A 19582-nucleotide genomic window follows, 5' to 3' on the forward strand; every position below is an offset into this window, starting at 1 on the left:
TTGGCCGAAGCTATTAATAACAGCTCCCGCTGCATTTGGCAACGGCTAGATGCTCACCTACATCAGCTACTTGTAGGTAACGCTGGCTCCGTGTTCATAGCTATAGGTAGGCCGTGCGCTTGAAAAAGCAAAGGGAAAGCAGTGGCTAGCTGGGTTGCTTGTATATAGAGGTAGACATGGAAAGGCGTATGCGTAGAGCGTAGGCGCAGGTGGGCTATAACGGATTTGGCACAATCATTAGGAACGAGGGAGCACTCACTCCGTGCTATTCTGGGAAAAAAGGCTAAGCCTCCCTCCCTCTCCCTCTCCCTCGGTTCAAGTCCGCGCTCTGTCTGCAGCTAGTGTTGCGTGCTCAGTCAGTCAGTCAGCCATCGGCGCCGTCGATGCCTTGCCTAGCTTATACCCGGCTCGTGTGTACGGTCGTCGCCTTTCGCGGATCCCGAGTAGCCGTGCCCAAGCGATGCATGCTCATCGCATGCGCTGCCGCGCGGACGGCGCCGTGGGGACTCGAGGCCGACGGCAGGTTTGACCGCCCCGCCAAGGGTTCAAAAATATCAAAACCAAGCTGCTCGCTCAATAGATCGATCGATCGCGTAGTTCCTCTCCCCTGGTCGTGGTTGCAAGCCGGCTTGTCGTGCCAGCAGCAAGGCTAGCAACTACTTTGCTGGATACATACGTCGAGATGGTAGCTGGCCGGACAATGAATGGATCGGTTAATTGCGATCTGCCAGCTTAACTTGTTACTTTTGGGCGTAGTAGCAATACTCACCTCGCTCGCGTGCATATCGGATGGGAGCCGAACGACCGTAATTAGTACTGTACTGATCTAGCTAGCTTTCGTTTATTTCTGTTTTGTTTTTGCGAAAAGCTTTCCTTTCTTGTAGTGCAAAGAAAAACTTGCCGGCGATGCGCGCGTACTAGCGCTGCAGTTGAACCTGCGCCAGTACTCGTTGGACTGGACGGCCGGAGATGACTCCCAGCTAGTTAAATCCAGAAGAGATCGGTACATACGTACGTCCTTGCATCATGCGCGTAGGTGTGAGGTGTGCTGTGGTGGCCTTCTGGGTATAGGTGACTGCAAGTGCGACGGGCTCATTCAAACTCCAGACACTTGACCAGACATACATATGATCTAATATTATACAGGGAAAATAAACAGCGAACGCGGGAACCGGCAGGGTCATACATGGGCGTGGTCGGCTGGAGACTGCTACGTTTGTCATCTTGAATTTGTATACCCAATCACCATCTAGACTATAATGTTGCCTATGCAGATAAATAATGCATTGTGTAATATAAAAGACTCCTGACGTACTTTGTTATCACATCTCTTATTTCACTTATGTTTCATGCCATTAGATTATTACTCTATGTTATTGAAATGACATCATTGTTCTTTTTTAGAATATTGTTATGGATTGGCCTATATTGACAAAATAGTTATAATTAAAGCAAGTGCATAAGTGAAACAAAGTGCACATAAAAGTGTTCTTGTCGATTCACTTGGTTATGTAAATTTCTTGAAGACAAGCAATAACACTAGTAGAAAACAGGGTTTTGGTTGAGGCCTGGGTAAGGGCATTAATCTCGGTTCACTTATGAATTGGGAAAAAGGGGGCATCAGTCCCGGTTCGTGAGGCTAGGGCGCTGGCAGGGACTCGGGGGGGCATTGGTCCCGGTTCGTCTGACAATTTTTGTCCCGGTTTCAGACACGAACCGGGACCAATGAGCCTCGCTCCTAGCCTAGCACCTTTAGTCCCGGTTGATGGCAGGAACCGGGACCAAATGTCAGTCTTCTGTCCCAGTTCTAGCCACCAATCGGGACTAAAGAGACCCCTATATATAGCCCCGCCGCCACTCCTCTGTTTTTCTGACCGGCCGTGGGAGAGGTGTGTGTTGCTTTAGCTCACCTCCTATGCACATGAGCTCACCTCCTAACGCTGGACTCTGTGTTCGTCTCCTTCCTCTGTCCATTTTTTATACACTATCTGTCTTATGTTTTTCTCCTTCTCCTTTTCTTTTCTCTCACAGCCTTTAGGGGCCCATTCGTGCCTTGTTTGCACGCAACTGACGCACTATCCGCGCTCATCATACCTGGTGGCTTCTTTAACAGAAGCTTATTCATACGGGCTTTATGCCCAACACATGTGTTATCCTTCCGCATGTACCCTTTATTCACCATTATATGCATCGATATGACTTAAGTTTTGGCCAAGCTGGGTTGCCTGACTCTTGTATTTATGCCCTACGTTCCCGTTAATTCGGCTAGGGCATAAGGGGAGCACCTCTACGATTGTTACTGCCGGGTCAGCCGGATGTGTACCTCAGACTGGGTGAAGCCGAAAGCTAGCGTTCATAAGGGAATATTCGGTCGGTGAACTAAAGATGATTTTTCACTTATTTACTTATGCGCCCCCAGATGTTATTTCTGCGTCTCTTCTCGCAGTCCGGACATGCACTTTAGGGCATGCCTCCCAGGGAAAGGAACCCCTAACGGAACTATTCTCCCTGGAAGATGTTTCTTACTAACCATGTAATATAACATAACTAGTTGGGCACTTGTCCGTTAAAGCACTAATGACCCCTACGCCTGGTCTCCACGCATGCCCCGGTTCTTACATAACCGAGAGGGTATTCGAAAACACTCCGGACCGTCGGGTCCCGAGGTTGAAACGAAAAGGTCCGTCACGACAAACGAGCTACAATCCGGCTAGAAGGCATTATACATGTCACATTAAATTACATAGTCAATTTGACTGGTTGAATTCCTCTTCAATACCATCCAATAGGCTGTCTAGTCTACAGTCCTGTTGGGAATACTTTGCGGCCAATTCTACTTGGCCGTACACTAGGCTCACAGGGATCTCCTTCCCATCGAGCCCCACAGGCCCGACCTCGGCCATGTGGTTCGGGTCAGCCTTCGTGTACCGCGTCTTCACCATTGCCCAGGCTTCCCTGGCGCCCTGACGGCAGGCCGATATCTTCCATAATTGGAAGCGCCGCCGCGCTCCCTTCAGCTTCTCTACAAGCTCTCCAAGGCCTTCGGGCATGGAGACGGATGGCTACAAGGCATGGGCGATGCCTTGCATCACCTGCCGAACTCGTTCGTGCAGTTGTGAGAGCTCGGGAAGAAGGTCACCCATAGAACCGAGCATTTCCTCTGCAGGACGACCTGTTAGCATACCTACAGACATAACTCTGTCAGCCAACTTCCTTGCCGAACTCTTTTTCATAGTTCGTTCAAGCACTTACTAAATATGCCGCGTCGAAGCCGCCGATTCTCCTTAACAGAGTCCGACAGTTGGGCACAAACATCTTTTAGTTCCACGCCCAGCTTGGCGTTGGCATCTAGGAGATCATTCTTCTCCTGCCTCACCCTCGTAAGCACGCTCTCACCGCCTTCGGCTGGCATAGGAGCTGTTGCTTATCGTCAGATCTGCATATACGCCGCACTCTATATGATACTTGTCATTCGAAGGATATATTACTAGAGGGGGTCTCTTTGGGCTCCCCTGCTGTGGCCAGTGCGGCCTGAAGTTGGGCTTTGCACTCTTCTAGCTCCTGGGACAGTTGGGTATTCTTTTCTGTAAGAACCTGCATAACAAATGATCCTTAAATCAGTTATTCTAACTGTTTCAAGTCTCAGGGGCTACTGATATATATAACCACCAAATTGTCTCACCCGTATGTCTTTTACATACTGCTCCGTGGCTCTGGCTAGACCATTTTGAGTGGCACGGAGGTACGCATCTCCCGAGTTGAAGGCATCCAATGCCTCTTGGGAGAAACAAGCGTCACGAAGAACAGTCCGGCGACGCATGTGGTTCATGGCACTTTCCCCCTCGGAATTGGTGGCGGACAGTCTATCCGCATCCTCTGTCGGAGGACCGCCCGGTGCACGCCTCGTATTCGTTCCCACCTCCGAATCCGGCCTTGGAGCCTAGCTGGTGGAGGCGCGATTAGTAGCCTCTCCGGGTATAGTCCGGCGAGCGCACTTTTCCCTATAAAGAAGGCATGGGCATTAGTTTGCCTCTGAGAATAATGTCTTGCAATAAAAGACGGCGCGACGTACCGCTGCGCCGGTGTCTCAATCCGGACTACATGTCTTTTCAGCCTGCCTGGCCTCGCGGCCCCTTGCTGGCTAGTCGCCGCAGGCTCGTCCTTCTGCCTCGAGGATCTCCCCTGCAAAACACGGTTGTTATACGGTAATCAAAAACATGCAAGGACGGATCCCTTTTCGAAGTACTGGGACTTCGTTCTCAGTTACCTGTGAGGCTGGAAGTAGCCCGGGGTAATCGACCGTAATGGCCACCAAGGCGTTGTCATTGCTCAATTGGTAAAACACCCCATCGATCAGCTCCACAGATATGTCCGGATCCTCCTGGGAGGCCGGGTCAAGGGACCGTTCCGGGTCCTCGGGCTGTGGATGGGGGTTGTTTATCTCCCTTACAGCCTGGCGCAGCTCCTGCGTTGAAATCGCTAGGCTGAATACTTAACTATGGGAATATGAAACAGATGGGCGAGAAAAAGTCTCCGCTTACCCAGCTCGGAGGATTGTACATAGAAAATCCGCCCTGCGGGTTGACATGCAGGAATTCCTCCTCTTCTCCCTTGTACAAAGTGGATAAGATCTTTATTAGATCAGCAACCGATCCCGGCCCTTTACGGCCGTAGCGGGTGGCGTCATCCTCCCCATTGAAATCCCACATGGGGTGGCCTCTATACTGAAGCGGCTGCACCCCCCGCATAATACATGTGGCCATGACCTCGATCATGGTCAATCCGGATCGAGCTAACAAACTTATCCGGCTCATCAGGTAAAGAACGTCCCTGTCATCTTCCTCCAGGGAGCTCTATGGACGCCAGCTCCGGCGCTTCTTCAAAGGAGCATTGTCGAACTCAGGAAGGCCGATTCGAATAGGATCCGGGAGGGGGACGTCTTCTATATAAAACCATTCTGAAGGCCAGTCTCCGGACGTCTTCTTTAGGGTTCCGGACAGATATCCGGTCCAGGCAATACGCCACACTTCGGCTCCGCCCACTTGATATATTGACCCCTTCTAAGAACGGGGCACAAGGCAGAACAGCTTCTTCCACAGCGCGAAATGAGCCTCACAGCCCAAAACAGCTCATAAAGGGCTTCGAATCCCGCGATATGCAATATGGAGGCAGGCGTAAGGTTGTGCAACTGGAGGCCGTAGAACTCCAGGAGCCCCCGGAGAAACGGATGAATTGGAAATCCGAGCCCTCTTACCAAATGAGGGACAAGGCATACCCGCTCTCCCTTGGAGGGATTGGGAAGGCTCTCCGCTTGCTCTCCGCCATTATAGGTGGCGAGCCCGGCTCGAACCGGGACCATGTACGCTGGGAGAAGAAATCCCTTGGTCTGAAGCATCACTAATTTGCTGTGCGGGACGGAACATCTCCCCCAATCTCCAGGCTTGGGGCTAGGGGAGCGAGAGGAGGAGCTGCATCGACCGGCCATGATGGAATGGATCTCTGTCGGATGCGCTCCGATGAAGGCTCGCCAAGGGAGGATGGTGTGATTTGGATCTGAATCCTCGTCTTTTTAATAGACGGCACATTCACACAGCTAGGGGTAAATGCAAAAACACCCTGGTTCTTCACATTCACTCGACACGTGTAAAGTGACCATTATGGGGCGTGGAAGCCAAGGAGTGCAACATTCACAAAAGGCCGGACACTATTTCAACAGGTACATAGAATTTGGAGAGGAACCCGCCTTGCAATGCCGAAGACAATCTGCGCGCCAGACTCGTCGTCATTGAAGCCTGGTTCGGGGGCTACTGTGGGAGTCCTGGATTAGGGGGTCTCCGGACAGCCGGATTATATTCTTTGGCCAGACTGTTGGACTATGAAGATACAAGATTGAAGACTTCGTCTCGTGTCCGGGCGGGACTCTACTTGGCGTGGAAGGCACGCTAGGCAATACGGATGTGCATATCTCCTCCTTTGTAACCGACCTTGTGTAACCCTAGCCCCTCCCGGTGTCTATATAAACCGGAGGGTTTTAGTCCATAGGACAACATATAATCAAACCATAGGCTTGCTTCTAGGGTTTAGCCTCTCCGATCTCGTGGTAGATCTACTCTTGTACTACCCATATCATCAATATTAATCAAGCAGGACGTAGGGTTTTACCTCCATCAAGAGGGCCCGAACCTGGGTAAAACATTGTGTCCCCTGCCTCCTGTTACCATCCGGCCTAGACGCACAGTTTGGGACCCCCTACCCGAGATCCGCCGGTTTTGACACCGACAGTCGTGCTCTAAAAGATATAAGCGAAGCACTAGAGCAGAAAACCATGTAGCTCAAAAGATATAAGAGAAGCACATAGAGTATTCTAATAAATTCAAATTCATGTGTGTCTCTCCCAAAAGGTGTGTACAAAAAGGATGATTGTGGTAAACTAGAAATAAAAGACTCAAATCATACAAGACACTCCAAGCAAAACACATATCATGTGGCGAATAAAAATATAGCTCCAAGTAAAGTTACCGATAGACGAAGATGGAAGAGGGGATGCCTTCCGAGGCATCCCCAAGCTTAGGCTTTTTGGTGTCCTCGGATTTTATCTTGGGGTGCCTTGGGCATCCCCAAGCTTAGGTTCTTGCCACTCCTTGTTCCATAATCCATCAAATCTTTACCCAAAACTTGAAAACTTCACAACACAAAACTTAAAAGAAAATCTTCGTGAGCTCCGTTAGTAAAAGAAAACAAACCACCACTTCAAGGTACTGTAATGAACTCATTCTTTATTTATATTGGTGTTAAAACTACTGTATTCCATCTTTTCTATGGTTCATAAACTCTATTACTAGCCATAGATTCATCAAAATAAGCAAACAACACACGAAAAACAGAATCTGTCAAAAACAGAACAGTCTGTAGTAATCTGTAGGTTTCGAATACTTATGAAACCCCACAAATTATAAAATAAACTTCTTGACGGGAGGAATTTATCTATTAATCATCTGCAAAAAGAATTAACTAAATATTACTCTCCAGTAAAAAAATGGAAGCAATTCTCGTGAGCGCTAAAGTTTCTGTTTTTTACAGCAAGATCAAAAAGACTTTCCCCAAGTCTTCCCAATGGTTCTACTTGGCACAAGCACTAATTAAACACAAAAAACACAACCAAAATAGATGCTAGATGAATTATTTATTAAATAACAGCAAAGAAAAATATTGAGTTGTCTCCCAATAAGCAAATTTCTTTAACGCCTTTTAGCTAGGCATTGGTAATTTTAATGATGCTCACATGAAAGACAAGAATTAAAGCACAAAGAGAGCACCATAAATCATGTGACAAACACAGTCAAGTATAACATACTTCCTATGCATAGGTATTTTATAAGCAAACAAATTATCATAGCAAGCAAAAACTAGCATATGCAAGGAAGCGGAAAGAAACGATAGCAATCTCAACATAACAAGAGGTAATTTAGTAATATCAAAATTTCTACAACCATAATTTCCTTTCTCATAATAATTACATGTGGGATCATGAGCAAATTCAACAAAATAGCCATCACATAAAATATTTTCAACATGATCCACATGCATGAAAAGTTGACACTCTTCCAAAATAGTGGGATTAACATTAACTAAAGTCATGACCTCTCCAAACCCACTTTTATCAAAAAAATTATAAGATTGAACATTCTCCAAATATGGGGGATCTAAAGTTTACACTCTACCAATCCCACTTTCAATAATATTTCAAACACTATTATCAATCTAATATTCATCATGGGGCTTAAATAAATTTTCAAGATCAAAAGAAGAATCACCCCAATCATGGTCATTGCAGCAAATAGTAGTCATAGCAAAACTAGCATCCCCAAGCTTTGGGTTTTGAATATCATTATCACAACTGACATTAATAGAATTTATAATAACATCATTGCAATCATGCTTTTCATCGAAGGAACTATCAAGTATGGGAGCAATAGCAACGATCTCATATTTAACATAAGGAACTATAGCAAATTCATCTTCATAAATATTGGCATCATGGCCACAAGAATAGAAAGCATCATGTTCATCAAGGGATATTTCAATCAAATCACTGGAATCAAAATTATCTATAGATTCATGCATATCATTATTTTCTTCCGAAGCAACGGTCATTCTTTCAATAAATTCTTTGACATAGACATTATGAGCATAGTTTTCATATCAATATTTAAGTACGTCAATTTTTTCAGATTCGTAGAGAGTAATATCATACTTTTCAATCAACGAAGCAACTTCATAAGCACCCTTAAAAGCAACAAATTCTTCAATTTGTTCGATATCGTAGTAACTATAAACACCCTTTGCATAAGAAGATAAGATTTCATTATCATTAAACTCACATAGGTAGGGGAGGTGTTTTTAGGGTTCTTAGAGCAACAAGTAAGATCACAAATTTCACAAAGATTCCAAGCATAACATAGCAATCTGTTTATTTGATCCCATAAGAGTCTTCCTTTTTCAGACAAATGGTGACGCACAAAATGAGCATGCTCATCTAAAGATTTCCCATCAACTAGGCTAGTTGGGGTTTCAGCACGAGCACATAAGGATTGAAGAAGATCCAAGTAGAACACTTTAAGTGGATCCATAACAATAGATTTTTAGCAAGCAAAGATGCAAGAAAATAGAAGGCACATGGAAACATAAAGAAAGATACACATGGGAAGAAGGCGAATGGAAAAAGAGGGCAAATAAAACGGCAAGGGTAAAGTGGGGGAGAGGAAAATGAGAGGCAAATGGAAAATAATGTAATGCGAGGGATAAGAGTTTGTGATGGGTACTTGGTATGTCTTGACTTGTGCGTAGACTCCCTGGCAATGGCGCTAGAAATCCTTCTTGCTACCTCTTGAGCACTACGTTGGTTTTCCCTTGAAGAGGAAAGGGTGGTGCAGTAAAGCGGCGTAAGTATTTCCCTCAGTTTTTGAGAACCAGGGTATCAATCCAGTAGGAGACCACACGCGAGTCACCTCATACCTACACAAACAAATAAGAACCTCGCAACCAACGCAATAAAGGAATTGTCAATCCCTTCATGACCGCTTGCAAGAGTGAGATCTGATAGAGATGATAATAATAAGATAAGTATTTTTGTTATTTTTATGATATAGATTGAAAGTAAAGATTGCAAAATAAAATAGATTGGAAACTTGTATGATGGAAAATAGACCCCGGGGCCATAGGTTTCACTAGTGGCTTCTCTCAAGATAGCATAAGTATTACGGTGGGTGAACAAATTACTGTCGAGCAATTGATAGAAAAGCGAATAATTATGAGAATATCTAGGTATGATCATGTATATAGGCATCACGTCCGCGACAACTAGACTGACTCCTGCCTGCATCTACTACTATTACTCCACACATCGACCGCTATCCAGCATGCATCTAGAGTATTAAGTTCATAAGAACAGAGTAACGCCTTAAGCAAGATGACATGATGTAGAGGGATAAACTCATGCAATATGATATAAACCCCACCTTTTTATCCTCGATGGCAACAATACAATATGTGGCATTTCCCTTTCTATCACTGGGATCGAGCACCGCAAGATTGAACCCAAAGCTAAGCACTTCTCCCATTGCAAGAAAGATCAATCTAGTAGGCCAAACCAAACTGATAATTCGAAGAGACTTGCAAAGATAAACCAATCTTACATAAAAGAATTCAGAGAAGATTCAAATATTGTTCATAGATAATCTGGATCATAAGCCCACAATTCATCGGATCTCAACAAACACACTGCAAAAAGAAGAGTTACATTGAATAGATCTCCAAGAGAATCGAGGAGAACTTTGTATTGAGATCCAAAGAGAGAGAGAAGAAGCCATCTAGCTACTAGCTATGGACCGGTAGGTCTGAAGTAAACTACTCACACTTCACCAGATAGGCCATGGAGTGGATGTAGAGGCCCTCCGTGATCGATGCCCCCTCCGGTGGACCTCCGCAAAAGGCCCCAAGATGGGATCTCTTGGGTACAGAAGGTTGCGGCGGTGGAAATAGGGTTTCGTGGTTCTCCTGGATGTTTGCGGGCTATGTGAACATATATAGGAGGAAGAAGTAGGTCGGTGGAGCTACAAGGGGCCCACGAGGAGGGAGGGCGCGCCCAGGGGGTAGGCGCGCCCCCTGCCTAGCGGCCGCCTCGTTGATTGCTTGACGTATACTCTAAGTCCTCTGGATCACGTTTGTTCCAAAAATCACGTTCCCGAAGGTTTCATTCCGTTTGGACGCCGTTTGATATTCCTTTCTATGAAACACTAAAATAGGCAAAAAAAACAACAATTTGGGATGGGCCTCCAGTTAATAGGTTAGTCCCAAAAATAATATAAAAGTGTGAAATAAAGCCCATTAACATTCAAAACAGATAATATAATAGCATGAAACAATCAAAAATTATAGATACGTTGGAGACGTATCATGCCTCTACTTGACTAGCTCGTTGATTAAAGATGGTCAAGTTTCCTAGCCATAGACAAAGAGTTATCATTTGATAAACGGGATCACATCATTAGAGAATGATGTGATTGACTTGACCTATCCATTAGCTTAGCACGATGATCGTTTAGTTTACTGCTATTGCTTTCTCCATAACTTATACTTGTTCCTTTGACTATGAGATCATGCAACTCCCGAATACCGAGGAACACTTAGTGTGCTATCAAACATCACAACGTAACTGGGTGACTATAAAGATGCTCTACAGGTGTCTCCGATGGTGTTTGTTGAGTTGGCATAGATCGAGATTAGGATTTGTCACTCCGAGTATCGGAGAGGTATCTCTGGGCCCTCTCGGTAATGTACATCACTATAAGCCTTGGAAGCAATGTAACTAATGAGTTAGTTACGGGATGTATCATTACGGAACGAGTAAAGAGACTTGCCGGTAACGAGATTGAATTAGGTATCATGATACCGACGATCGAATCTCGGGCAAGTAACATACTGATGACAATGGGAACAACCTATGTTATTATGCAGTTTGACCGATAAAGATCTTCGTAGAATATGTAGGAACCAATGTGAGCATCCAGGTTCCAGTATTGATTATTGACCGGAGATGAGTCTCGGTCATTTATACATAGTTCCCGAACCCGTACGGTCCGCATGCTTAATGTTCGGTGATGATTGGTATTATGAGTTTATGTATTTTGATGTACCGAAGGTAGTTCGGAGTCCCGGATATGATCACAGACATGATGAGGAGTCTCGAAATGATCGAGATATAAAGATCGATATATTGGATGACTATGTTTGGACATCGGAATGGTTCTGGGTGAGTTCGGGCATTTACCGGAGTACCAGGAGGTTACCGGAACCCCCCGAGGAGTGTATGGGCCTTAGTGGGAGAGAGGAGGAGGTGGCCTAGGAGGGGGTGCGCCACCCCCCCCCAAGCCTAATCCGAATTGGGAGGGGGGCCGGCCCCCTTTCCTTCCTCCCTCTCTCCTCCTTCCTTCCTCTCCTACCCCTACTTGGAAGGGGGGAATCCTACTCCCTGTTGGAGTAGGACTCCCCTAGGGCGTGCCATAGAGGGCAGGCCCTCCCCCCTCCTCCACTCCTTTATATACGGGGGAAGGGGGCACCCCATAGACACACAAGTTGATCATTGTCTTAACCGTGTGTGGTGCCCCCTCCACCATAATCCACCTCGGTCATATCGTAGCGGTGCTTAGGCGAAGCCCTGTTCCGATAGCTTCATCATCACCGTCATCACGCCGTTGTGCTAGCGAAACTCTCCCTCGACACTCAGCTGGATCTAGAGTTCATGGGACGTCACCGAGCTGAACGTGTGCATATCGCGGAGGTGTTGTACCTTCGGTGCTAGCATCGGTCGGATCATGAAGACGTTCGACTACATCAACCGCGTTGCCATAACGCTTCTGCTTATGGTCTACGAGGGTACATGGACAACACTCTTACCCTCTCGTTGCTATGCATCACCTAGATAGATATTGCGTGTGCATAGGAAAATTTTGAAATTACTGCATTCCCCAACACATTGCCTACGAGTTCGTTTTATATTGATCTTTGTGAAGTTACTTTTCCATTGCCACTGTTACAATCGTTACAAAATTGCTACTGTTACTTTTGTCACCGTTACCATTACTTCCATACTACTTTGCTACTAAATACTTTGCTGCAGATATTAAGTCATTCAGGTGTGGTTGAATTGACAACTCGATTGCTAATACTTGACAATATTCTTTGGCTCCCCTTGTGTTGAATAAATAAATTTTGGTTGACTTCTCTACCCTCGAAAATTGTTGCGATCCCCTATAGTTGTGGGCTATCAGCCACCGGGGTGGAGAGATCACGGTCAAGAGGACAAAGAACCGCGTGCCCTGCTTTTGCCATAAGACCGACTTCTGCTGCATCCAGCAACCGAGAGATACTCTTAGTGATGAATTCTATGTCATCCAGCACATGCTGGAGTACATAAGGGATTGCCAGAACTTTCTCATGTCACCTAAATCCGGTGATGCTGATATTCTGCAATGGGCCAAGAAACTAGGAAATGTACTGGATCATCGACTCCAAGGGGAGTTCTATCAGATTCATCGTGAACTTGCCCAAGTCATCATGAAGGAGGCTGTCGAAAAAATAGGGATGTTCTACGAACAAGGGCGAATGTCGTCGGAAGACGTCCGAACACGCATAGTCGCTCAGCATCTCGACCTCAAGCCTTTCACGGAACTCAGGTCCTACCTCCCCGATTTGGAAGGATGGCACGACATGTTGGAGTGATTGATGACATATGAGAATGTGTCCGTTTAGTCACTATTTTCTCTATGATGAAAACTTTGAATTTATGCAAGATGAAACTTTGTGATGCAATTGAACCGTCCTCCTCAACTAGTGTAGAACACTCTAGTTACTTAGTTTGGGTATGATGAACTTTGTTATTTATGTTTATGATATGTTGCTTCTATTTTTGCTAACTTTAACTCTTCGTGTTGCTCAACTATATTATGTTGCATATTATCAATGAATTCATCAGGTATATAGATCATCGATGGCAAAGAAGTGCTACACCTTGTATGTAGGGAAGGTTCCATGAGTATACGACAACTGGCCAGAGTGTCAGGCCCAGGTGTCAGGGTTCTTAGGCAGCAGCTAGAGAGGGTTCAAGAGCAGAGTCGAAGCGGAAGATAGTTTCTTGAGATTCATGCTAGCGCGAGAGAGGGATCAGGACCGCCACCTCAAGAACTAATACATTATCGCGCTCTTGCTCATAGTGATCGCTCTTCTCTTCTACATCTTAGTTTAGATATAGATGATGAAACATGTGTATGTGATGAACATGCAGTTTGCTTGTGTTCGATACATGTCACTTAACTTGTATACTATAGCGAGATTATGATGAGAGACAACATCATTTGTGTTGGATGATGCGATGATATGATGAGACTATTATGTGTATAATATGATGATCATATTGTATGTTTATGATATGACTAGACTACTGTATAAGACCTGTACAAATACAACGCAAATACGTAGCAGAAAAAAAACACATGTAATATTAGGAGTAGCCCTGGTCAACAAGAAGCAGCGGCGCGGGTTTACCAGTAGCGCTAGCCAGCGCTACAACTATCTAGCAGTAGCGCTAGTCCAACCCACGCTATTGCTAAGTAAGGATAGAAGTAGCGCGTGTCACACCATCGGTACTGCTACAAGTTAGTGTAGCATTGTAGTAGTAGCGCGGGCACCCGCGCTACTGCTAGCCCAAAAACCAACACTACTAGTAGGATTTTCCCTAGTAGTGATCTTTTATCATATATTAAAACCAAAAATACCATGTTGTAATTATCTTTTATTTATTTATTTTGTATTTTTGTTCAATTTATCTATGAAAACCTATACAATTTAATATTGCTCGTTACACTAGTATGGAAATGCTTATAGGTAGGACATTAGTAGTAGCGCTGGCTATGGGGCCAGCGCTACTCACATAGTAGTAGCGCTGGTTGACAGAAAGCGCTATAGGTACCAAAGTAGAAGTAGCGTTGGGCCACCAGGCAGTGCTACTTCTAAGTGGTCCCATGGCCACTGGTAGGGGCTAAACGTAGTAGTAGCGGTTGGCTGGAACCAACACTACTACTAGGGACTTAGCAGTAGCGCTGGGCGGGCAGCCAGCAGTACTGTTATTGATACTTTATCCCACCCGCGCGCCGACCCGAACACTCCGTTTCCCACACACTCTCATTGTCCGCTGCCGCCGCCTACTGCCACCGCCCGCTACCACCATCGTGCCACCGCCGTCACCCACTACCGTCATCACCCGTTGGCGCCTTCGCCCAGTATGCCGCCTCCCTCCCTTCTCGTTCCATCCCTCCCTTCTCCCTCCCTCCCTTAGACCTTGCTTCTCCTTCCATCGTCCCTTGCTCTTCTCCCTCCCCCTCTCCCTCCATCACTCTCTCCCTCCCAGCCCTCTCCCTCCCTCTAATCCCTCCTGCATTGCATGCATAGACAAATGGATAGATAGATAGATGAATAGATAGATGGTTAGAACTATGGTATTTTTGATATATTTTATAGATAGACAAATGGATGGATGGATATATAGATAGATGGATGGATGGATGTTAGGGCTAAAACAAGGGTATTTTTAGTAAATGTATAGGTCTTTTCATTTTTTCAGGGTTACAACTAGGTTTTACAAATTTTGTTTCTGTTTTAGACATATGGTTTCACTAAGTCCTAATAATGTTTTTGTTTATATTTTGTTTTTTGCAGAAATCAAGGAGCCCCTGCATCATCCGGCTGCCGTTGTCCCCATCACCAACCCCCTCCAACCTTGAGGTGAGACTAGCCAAATCCCCATGTCGATGATGATGTAGATGTTTTGATAGATGTAATAGAGTAGTAGATGAGTAGTTGTGACAATGTGATGACCAGCCAAACACCTCCAAGTGGCCTATGTTTGGCCGGAGTAATGATTAATTTCCATTCCGGTAAATTTTAGGCACACGATATTTCCTTTCTAGCAAAGTTCATGCCGGATTATTTCGTGAATTTTGGCATGACTTGTGCTATAATATGTAGGAAATATCGAGTCGCCCGGATTTTCTAGAAAGATAACTAATTGACATTTTGGTTTGACATTTAGTCTGTCGAGACTCCATACATGACAGTCAAAAAATGAGTGAGGGAGAAAGTCTGCACCATATATGAGAGAAGAAGAATCCCGACTGTTATCATGGGGGTTGTTTCTCCTTCTTCTCGTTGTGCTGGACATTTGTTATGCACTAGGGGAAGGAGGAGTCACGACCATCACCGACGGTTGAAAAATCAGTGAGGGAGTATGTCCACCATATATGAGAGAGGACGAAGAATCCCGACTGTTGTCGTGGGGGTCGTTTCTCCTTCTTCTCCTTGTGCTAGACCTTTGTTATGCACTAGGGGAAGCAGGAGTAACGACCATCCCCGACGGTCGAAAAATCAGTGAGGGACTGTCCACCATATACGCCACATGAGACGAGATGAGAGTTTTCAAGAAAAGACTCGACAAACCGACAGTCAAAACCGTTATGAATAATAATGATCTAATTTAGTTTTTGTAGTACATATATTGAATTTTAAAAGTTTGATCTTTGAATTATGAACATATGAAAAGTCTGAGGAAGATGATAGGATCCTGGAGTGTGACTACTGCGGCAACGACTGGGGTCTGTGCGATAGGCCTCACCTGGTAGATGGTCGGCGCTTCAGTGTTAAGCTCGATGAGACCTTCGATGTTGAAACGATATGCAACGACAAGTCTTTTTTCGTAATTAAGCATGACTTATGCTTCTTCAATGTGTAATTTTCGTCTTTTACAATTCGACTAGCTTATCCCATGCCATGCAAGACGCTATGTCTTGGAGCATCTGAATTTCGAAGATCATCAAAATATGGAGACAAAGATATCTCAGGAACCGTCATGGTCATGATTTTGCTGTAAAGCTATACAATTCGGAGAGCGTATCCCATTTTGGTTGCTCGAATTAGGAAGCACTGTGCAAGGCGTATGATTTTCAGGAGGGTATCTATGTCACCTTTGATCTTGGTGATCATGACGATGGATTTGGGTCCTTGTTGATATGCTTCCACTTCTACCTCTATGTGAGTTTCTCAAACATATTTATTAAGTAATTTATATTGTTTGTTTCAAAATAGTTGACAGCTTATTTTCATTCTTCAAAAAATGTACGGAAGATGGTAGACAGAACCTACTACACTGATGGAGTTGAATTAACTTATGAGGAGAAAGATCATCTTATCTCATTTATTATTGATGTTGAGAATTACAATATCAGTTATGAAACTCCAGCACATTATGTTCAATACGTGCCACGAGTGCATGTGTTGAACTACGGTAACATCCATGGAGATGGCATGGTCAGATTTTGTACTATTACAACATCCATGCATCTTTTGCATATATTCTTCTAAAGCTAAACTACATTGCTAACTATGATGTTATTATTATGTTTTTCAACAGAAAATCCAGAAGGATTGTGTGCCTTATCTGATGTTTCCGAATGGTTGGCTTGATGTTATTAGCATACGGCTAGGTCATACTAGACTTCACCGTTGTTCATACCGGATTTCTAAAACCACTGAAGACATGACAATCAAAGAATGGAAAAAATGTATGTACAATCATAGGGAGCTACTTGGAAGCAACATTATGCGAAGCGCAAGAATTGGAGACAGGATAATCTCCATTCTCCATAATGGAGCCTCAGGGCCACTCTACTTTTATGCTATTTGACCTTAGAGAGGTTAGTAGGTCCTAGCTAATACTCATGATCATGTGCTAAGAACAATTAAATAGGGTTGGTTAGATGACTAAGACGATGATGAGTATGACTTGTTATTATGATAATGAGTAGAAGTTGTATGATGATGATGAGTAGGACTTGTTATTATGATAACAATGATGAGTTATTTATTATTATTATTATTATGATGCATGATGCTAAGTTGTTATATGAGAATGATGAATTATCATATATATATATCAGTGGGTGAAATGAACGTGGATTAGTAGTACTTTCGATGTGCACCACATGTTGCCTCCAGTTGAATCTAATCCACGTTCATTTCATCCACTGATATATATATATAATAACTAATCATGGTCATAAAATCATATGATGAAAGTATTGTATATAACACCTATACAAATACAACGACAATAAGCTGCATATTCAAAAATACTAGAAAATTTAGCAGTAGCACTTTTCATAAGAAACGCTACTGCTACTTACTATTATCAATAACGTTGTTTTCAATGGAGCGCTACTACTAATTAGGCATATTAGTTGCGCTGGAAAACCAGCGCTACTGCTACCAGTTAGCTATAGCGCCTTAGTGGTAGTGCTTGTACCAGCGCTACTGATAGCTCTAAATCCAGCGCTACTGCTAGGGTTGTCCCTAGTAGTGTTACCGTCAAGGGACTAACAATACCTTGTTCACGTTGGGTTGCAAGTATTTGTTGTTTGTGTGCAGGTGCTGTTCACTAGTCATTGCTTGGTTCTTCTACTGGATTGATAACCTTGGTTTCACAACTGAGAGAAATACTTATCTCTACTATAGTGCATCTTCCTCTTGTCTTCAGGGAAATCCCAACGCAACTCATAAGTAGCATAATGCAGGAGGAGCGGGTGAAGAACGACCATCACCGACGGTTGAAGTACCCAACTTAAGAGCAAGAAATGTCCACCTGAAGGACAAATATGGAGTATTGTCGTAACAGTTCTATCTTTGTTTATTGTCATAAGTCTGCTTTCATGAAAATGTCTTTTATCTAAATGTCAGCTTGTTTAATGCAATTTAGATGGAGAAGCCGAGACGCCTCGCTAGGACTCCTACACACGTAGACAGAACTCCTACAACCATAGACATCGTCACGAGGGTGGCCGAGTACATGGAGATCATGCCCGCCTATGCCGAGAGCGCTCGAGCAGCCATCAAGAGGGCTCAGGTATACATCAAGAGCATTGCAGCATATGCCAAGAGCGTGAGAACAGCCGCTGAGAGCACTAGACCAGCCGATGAGAGTGTGGGAGTATCCATCGAAGCTACGAGGACCACCCAAGCTGAGATCACGAAGATGTTGGAAGGAGAGGATAGCTCATGATGGATCTGAACTTTTACTTCTGAAGTACTACTGGGCACTGCCTTTATGTGATTTGTATGATTGATGCGTGTGAATTTAATTTCTATGTTGCTATGATGGAGCTGAACTTTTGCTTCTAAACTACTAGTGAATTTCCTTTATGACATTTGTATCATCGATGCTTCTTAATGTATTTTCTATGACACTATGAAGATTGTTACTCCCTCCATCTAGGTGTATAAGTCACCTTACGAAAACCAAATAATCCCAAAACACTTAGGCGTGATGCACTAACTCTCACATCGTTTCTTGTTTCTTGACATATCAACCAATAAGAGATGTGGGGCATGCATGCTTTCACTGACTTGAGACTACCAAACACGACATGCAGTGGTTAGTTCATTGCAAGGAATGCTATTAATTAGCAAATAAACATTCAGTTCTCTCATTTCCCCCTCCTCCTTGGTCACGGTGCACAACCTAGATGACTTATCCACCTAGACGGAGGGATATATGACTTTGCTCTATGTGATTGGATAACTATGAAATTGACTTGTTAGCTAGTTTATTTATCTTCGTAGATGAAGTGGAACTAGTATATGGTGTACTATGGGAAGAATCCAAGAGTTTATGAGAAATTCAATGAACAAGTGGACGATTACGAGAACAACTGCTATAAAGGATATACGACTAAAAAAGAAGCAGAGTATCATTACGCCAATTTCGTTCGCAATGAGAAAATCAACTATGAAGTATGCAATACCATATGGACATGTGCACGAGTAAAGAAGTTGGTTATCTTTATCCAATTTATTGTCATTATGGTGTTGTTGTTACCATGAGGTCTTGTATGTATGTAACATGTTGGAGGCTTCATTGAGAAGGCTATGTGTACTAAAGATGTTACATGAGTTGTACTCTAATGCATACATATAATGTATTGTATTTGGATAATTGTTATGTTAAATGTGCTAGTTGTTATGGTAAATTGTGCTACGACTAATCTAGGACACATCGGTTGTAATGTGTATGATCGCATACGTTTGTTGGTATTACTATTTATTGTCGGGTTTGTGTTGGCGGCTGGACATGTAGTTGTGATGGGTGCCCCAAATTGCCCGCCACAACTAACCATATACTCCAGTGGCGGGCAACAAGATATGGCCGCCACTGCAAAGAGTACCATTGGCGGGCGCGCGCCAGCCACTGATGCCATGTTAGCAATGATGGGAGGTTAGTGGTGGGCGCCCCTGGGAGCCTCACCTGTCATTGCTGGGGTTTTCCCGCTCGCCACGACTAGGTATTCCTGCAGTAGTGATTGAAAAACCTAGAAATATACTAATGAAAACTCATTTAGGTTGTACAAGGTCATAATACTAAACACTATAACTCAGCCACTTAAGAGCCACCACAACATGTTGGCGTCGTTAACCATCGGAT

The sequence above is a fragment of the Triticum urartu genome, chromosome 4A, assembly GCF_056163025.1.
Source record: "Triticum urartu cultivar PI428250 chromosome 4A, HENAU_Tu73, whole genome shotgun sequence".
NCBI lineage: Eukaryota > Viridiplantae > Streptophyta > Magnoliopsida > Poales > Poaceae > Triticum > Triticum urartu.